Source organism: Heterocephalus glaber, unplaced genomic scaffold (assembly GCF_053883595.1).
Source record: "Heterocephalus glaber isolate CG9 unplaced genomic scaffold, H.glaber_assembly_v1.0 deba00001504, whole genome shotgun sequence".
Taxonomy (NCBI): domain Eukaryota; kingdom Metazoa; phylum Chordata; class Mammalia; order Rodentia; family Bathyergidae; genus Heterocephalus; species Heterocephalus glaber.
The window spans coordinates 21,612,728-21,619,482 of NW_028258324.1; the positions used below are offsets into that span (position 1 = coordinate 21,612,728).

At 32.6% G+C, this 6,755-nt stretch overlaps 1 long non-coding RNA gene across 2 annotated transcripts; it reads left to right on the forward strand.

Moving 5' to 3' along the window:
* Positions 1-261: 261 nt before the first annotated feature.
* Positions 262-3,271, forward strand: LOC110347690 (uncharacterized). 2 transcript variants are annotated; one of them, XR_002392415.2, is made up of 3 exons: positions 262-427; positions 526-685; positions 2,710-3,271. It is a non-coding gene; the product is annotated as an uncharacterized LOC110347690 (long non-coding RNA). The 2 variants fall into 2 exon arrangements; XR_015440852.1 differs by lacking the exon at positions 262-427 and having other exon boundaries at positions 436-685.
* Positions 3,272-6,755: the final 3,484 nt, after the last annotated feature.

Here is a 6,755-nt window from a genome sequence, read left to right on the forward strand (position 1 = left end):
TCACTCCAGAAAGAATGGCTGCTATCATGAAATCAACCAATAACAAATACTGATGGGGCTGTGGGGAAAGAGGAACCCTGCTCCACTGCTGGTGGGAGTGTAGACTGGTGCAAGCACTGTGGAAATCGGTATGGAGATACCTCAAAGAACTAGGACTGGAAGTCCCATTTGACCCCACTATTCCCTTAGAGTCTCTTAGAAACAACAATTAATCAACTATTGTTTTACAAATGTTCTAACAGCAGGACCTTCCGCTTCTGTACATTTTGCTTGCTTTACTAGTTCTATCCCATAGGGGGCCTAGAAACTGCTGGCCTCAAAGGTGTATAAAATATGTTAATTTCCCCCCAGTTGAGGCTGGAGTCAGATGCTCGGCTGGAGTCCTGGCCGGTAATAAACTCCGGTGTGGATTTAATATCAGTCTCTGGTTGGTTCTCTCTCACTGGGTATAACATTCTTAGAAGCCCCAGCGAGATAGCCAGCTGCTCTAGAGCTTATTATCTTGGAGCCTTTGTTTCTTTTTAGGAGAGACCAGGACTTCGGCAGTGTTTGGCCCCTCTGGACACCGTTCTCCGGAAGGAGAGGCCATCCTGATGGTATTCCGGGGCTCCAGGTAGACCGGTCCCAGCCGGGCCCTATTGCCAATCAACCGACCCACAGGAGTTTATCGGGAAAGCCTCTAAAGGTAAGAATCGAATGATTCTTAGTGCACTGTCGGTTGGTAAGAGGAAGCCAGATGCAGCACAGGTTCCCTTACCTACAGTCTCTTTGCGATGGCAAGCAGACTTAACTGGGTCAGAGTCTCCTCAAAAGAGCAACTCCCTGGGTAGGGTCCAAATCCATTCTGCCCCGGAAGTTTTACTTGGCCAAAGTTTGTCTTTGTCTGTTTATTGTTGTCTGTCTGCTTGCTCTGTGTGCCTTTTGTGTTTTCACAGGCTAAAATTATGCGTTCCTCACAGTCCACAGAAGGAACTCCACTTGATTGTGTTTTGAATAACTTCAAAAAAATTTATGAAAATAATTGAAGCATAAAGGAGAGTAAAAACAAATATTTTGAGAAATCTGCCATTTTTTATTAATGATCTTGTGCCCTAAAATGAACATAAGATTGGACTCATGAATCTCTGTTTCCTCTGTCTCAATTTACATTTGTTTCTCTCAGTGTAAGCATCTTCTTATACTCTGGTATTCACTCTGAGTTTTCATGGTACTTTAAGATATATTTTTCTAACAGTAATGGATATTTTACCCAAGCCATAAAGTCTATTTTGTATTTGAATCTAAAAAACAGTCATCTGAGCCAATGATTTTCTGAAGCAAATTTGGCTATGTTAAACTTTGGAAAAGTGTTGCAAGGGTTGGATTCTAACATTATAACTTTTTAAAAATACAGTAATGCTAAAAACTAAATAAATTTTTTAAATGAAATAATGCTGATTCTGATACTCATCTTGCTACTTATGCTCAAAAATAATTCACATGAAACTCAAACATCAAAACCTATCAAAAGATGTTTTAATTTTTTTCTTTAAAGAAAAACTAGGTAAAAAGCAATAATTAGAAAGCAATAAGACAACTGGCCTTTGGTAATTAAATTTTTTGGTGAAAAGTCCAACAATTTGAAACCTAATAAATAAATGAAATAAGTATGAGTACAGGTTAATATTCACTTGTTTGAATAGAATTTGTTCCCATCAAAGCTCATGTAGTTCTTTTGGGAGTGGGGCCTAGGAGGAGATACTGAGTAATGAGAAGGCCTCTGTGTATAGGTGCTGTCTATTACGAGTGAGTGAAATCTTGCTCCCAAGGGACTAGATTAATTACCTCAAGAAAGGGTTGTTAGGAAACAAGGTTACTTCTGTGCTTTGCCTCTTTTCAGTATCCACTTCCCTTTAGCTTTCCACCCTGCATGGCATAGCTTGGAGCTCTCATCAGAAATGGAGCAAATGCCATTGTCCTGCTCTTGAACTTTCAGAACCATGAGTCAAAATCAACTTCTTTCTTTATAAATTTCCCTAAGTCAAAATAAACTTCTTCTTTATAAATTTCCCAGCCTCAGGTATTCTGTTACAGCAACAGGAAAGGAACAAAAACTATTTTGGACAAAACAGGTAAAAGTTATTGTTTTATAAGGTACCTGGAAACATAGAATAAAGATGGTAAATTTATGTAGTGCATTAGAATGAGTTTCAGAGTGGTAGCCTTAAATTGACATAGAAAAATTAAGAAGGATCCAGTTTTATGAAAAAATGGGATGAATGAAGATGTAGGTGAAGAGCAGATTTAAAAATAAATTAACAAAATTATTGTAGCAATGGGAAACAATTTTTCTGGGCTGTACTACTGTGAATATGGTGGTGGTATACATTGGGAAGGATCACCAGGGAGAGACCAGTCTCCTTTCCCAGAAAAGAAAGGGAGTATTTGTGAATGTATTTATTTTTTAAACACAGAAAATAACCACAGACTCAAGAACATAAGGCAATGTGCATTTTTTATCTCACAGTTCCCTTGGGCTCGGTGGTCAGGCCAGTCTCCTGCTCAGTGTCTCACCAGGCTAAAATCTAGTTCCTTGGTCAGGCTACATTTTCATCTGAGAATCCCTTTAGGGAGAATCCATTTCCCAAGCACATTCAGATGGTTATCAGATTTATTTTCTTGTGATTGTATAGCTGAAGACCATCACTTTCTTTTGGCTTCCTTCTGCAGGTTACTTTCAACTTCTGAAGATGAATAGTTATTTCTAGAAATTACTGACAGTCCCTTGCCATGTGACCTTCCTCAATGTGGCCAGTTACTTCATCAAGCTGCCAAGGAGCATCTTTTGCCTTGAGAAAGTGGAAACACTTCACCTCTTAAGGATGTTTACCCAATTATGTCAGGCCCGTCCTGTGTATTAGCTCAAAATCATCTGTTTTGAATCTTTAATAACATTTTCAAAATCCCTTTAGTTTTGTCATATTCTGCTAGCTAGAAACAAACCATGATCAGCCCATATTCACAAATAAGAAACTACGAAGAGTGTAAACACAATGGGGAGGAATTTCTGGATTTACTATAAGCTCCATTGGACAGAATCAGTTTGTATTTGCTACAGGTTTTTCTGGGTTTTTTTTTTCCTAGTTTCATTTTCTGTTTTGCTTGACCAATGACTATTATATGCATTTATGAGATACAATATTAAGTTTTAATATGTGCATATATTTGTGGAATGATCAAAAATATGGAAGGAATGTATTAGGTAGGAAATAAAGAAAATACTTGTAAACTATTGGTTGGTGTTATAGTGCATATCTAGGTGTTCTAAAAGAGTCTCATGAATTCATAACAGGCTTTTGGAAAGTGAATAGATAATGAGGGCTTATAGTTGACTTGTCCTTAGGATGTGGGGTCTGGTTAGAAGAAGCAGGTCATTGGGGTATGACCTGGAGAAGTTTATCTCCTTTCCATGCTCTTCTCTTCATTCTATGGCTGCTTCATAGATGACATGAAATGAGTAGCTTTTCTTAGCCAAGGCCATACCACCATGCTATTCTGCCTTGGTGCCAGCTGACTATGGACTGAAATCTCTACAAACTGGAAGCTAAAATAAACTTTTTCTTCTTTAAATTATTAGGTGAAAATGACTGACAGAATGTAAATAAGTATGGAGTACAGCATGGAAGTTTCTCAAAAATATATAAAAAGAGTGACTATATGATCCATCAATTTTACACCTGAGTATATATCTAAAGAATCCACAATCAATATCTGCTATATTAAATTAAATGTGAGGTATCTTTTCAATCCGAGGAAGGAAGATATATGTATCACTGGAAAAAGTGAAAAAAAAATTCTTGGCTAGCCATAAAATTTATGATCATCTGTGAATTTTAAAATATATATGTAAATTTAATAGGAAAATAAGGACTTAAATAGATGAGAAAATTTAGAAGTGATGTTTATAATATTCAGTATTACTGGGCATGAAAAGAAAAATGAAAAAAATGAAGCAAAGAAAGAAGAACTAGAACAGAATAAGAACATTATGTTGGCTCTTTGACTCTTCTATCATTTAATATTCCTAATAAAAACTATTATTAAAATTAAATAATATATCACAATATTTGATCAAATATAGATTATTGTTGAGTAAATGATTGAAACACAAAATGAACTTTTTTAATGTTATAAAATTAAATAAAGTTAAGAAATACTTATAATTTCTTTTAAACTTTTATTTTAAACTATTTATAGAAAATTTCATTTTTAGTTGTATCACTGAATCTCCAATAAATTGTCAATTGAGTTTCTGCAGTAAAAAATGTTTTTTTGTGAATATTTTCATTCAAGTTCTTTTTTTATTAATTTCTGTATTACCTCTTAAATATTTCAAATTCTTAATGTCAAGATGCAGATGATAATTTTTTAAAAATCACTCTGAGCACATAGTGGAAAGGCAGACTTTTAGCAACATTGCCAATGAGTTTTTTCTACTATTCTTAGAAAAGAAAATCATGTTTTAACCTAACTTTTTAATTACCTAATTATCTTAACACTTTTGGCTTCTTTTAAAGCTTATTTAAGATAGAAATTATGCAGGCATTAGTTGGGGAACAGGAAGTGGCAGGCAAATCATAAGTAAATTAGCCCAACAATGGATCTTCCAAAAGAATATTCCTAGTTATAGAATGACAGGGAAGAATTAAAATTAATGTATATGGTATTATTAAAAAGCAATCTTTTTGTTGAAAACTGTAATCACTTGATTAGATGTCACCTACCTATTATTTTAAGATTCAGTTAATAAACTTCATTGTCTGAATATATAAATAATCAAATTTCACTTGATTTTAGCCAAAAGACCAAAAAGGTGAGTTGTTAAATTTTATTCAAAAAGATTATTTTCTCTTTTCCTAACCAGCTCATAGTCTTGTAATAGTACATTTACTCGGAAAGTTCTCATTTTTCTTAAGATCATCATTAACTCCTCTATTCTTGTACATCAGTTTGCATTTACTAAAATGAAATTTATCATTCATGGATCCCATTATGATCTACTTACCTCCTCATGTCAGTAAATAGAGGGCATTCTATTAATTTTTATGAATACTGCAGTTTTTTCTGATTTTTGTAAACAGTTGTCTGAAAATTGTCATCAATGATTGTGTTTCTTTTACATTGAAGCTTCCCATATTTGCAAAGAATATAAAAACATTCCACAAGACAACTCAGTTAAAGTAATTTGCTTTCAGATTTTCATTAGTTAATGCCATTTGTTGTTTCAAAGAACTAAGTAAAAAGCATCCAGCACGAGCTTAATTTTTCTGTCTAATATTAAGTAGCCTCAACTAAAGACCTGTATCAAATGTGCATTCCTTATTAATTAACCTGGTAGTTATTTATCACATTGAATTTTAAGTGTACTAATCAAATGTTTATTTTGTAGTTGTATTGCATTACCCTGATTAAGGATGTATTTATCTCTACAAGGATTACATTAAAATGTAAAAGCTGCAAGAGTTGATTTATGTTAAATTGTATCTATCAAGTAAAGCAATTACTAATGAACTGCAGCAATTTCTAGTTATTTTATGTTATGAATTTATCACTTCATGTGCAAGTAGTTATGCTCATATTCCTAAAAGATGTTTCAAATATGGAAAATTAACATATCTATAACATGAATTCTTACATTTTTCTTTTCTAAAATAAACTGATAAATTTAACACAAAATGTGTAAGTTAAAACATCTTTTCTGGGTATAGAACTATGGAACAAAATTCTAAATACCAAAACAAATATTCAGATCATTTTTGTTTCATAGTAATAATAAGAGAATACGTTATGAAGTGTTTGAAAATGCATTTGCACCTCACTGAAGAGGGTATTGGAATGTTGAATTAAAAAAAGAATTTTAAAAACTATTTTATAAAATTCAATGAAACAAATGTTAAAATATGACTTTTGAAAAACCCCATCTACTTAGATAATTGATCAATTTGAGATGTTGTAAGAGATTTGTCATTAACCCTGTGTTTCTATGAAACTTATAGTTAAGTAATCAAGCTACTTATGACATAAAAAATCAAGACATACTTTTGTTCATTATTTTAAAAAAGGAGAACAGAGCTTTCCATCTCTAAATAGAGCTAAATTTTAAAATACTCTTTTTGATAGTTGAAACATTGTTTTAAATTATAAAAATTTATTGATGACTCATGATTAATTACTTCTTGAAGCCAATTCCACTAGTTGGAAATATGAATTGACAATCATAACTACAGATATGGTAGTTACAAATGCTTCCTTCCATACTCTTGATTCATTCTATCTAGCTTTCTCCCTTATTTCTTTGACAATGAAAAATGTGGATCATTAAATATGATAAACTTATTTTAGAACTGTGTCATTCAAAGAATACAATAAAATTCACTTGCTGTTTAGACTACTTTGAATTTTGTAAAATATGATCCATATATCTAATAAAATAGTCGTGTTATTGAAACATTTCATCAATGGCCAAATTATCTTGTTCTCTGACTTTTAGTCAATATTTTCCCTCTGGTTTCTGTCCCAATAAGACATATTTCATTTCCCATCACTATATAACATAGACCTTTACTGAACTAACAATGTTAAAGACATCAAATATAATTGAAAATTTATGTATTTTTCCTCTGTATTTCATGTTATTGCTTCATATATTTTAAAGACCTCTTAGATATTAACTTTTTTACTACTATTTAGGTACCTACTTGCTTATTATTACTTTT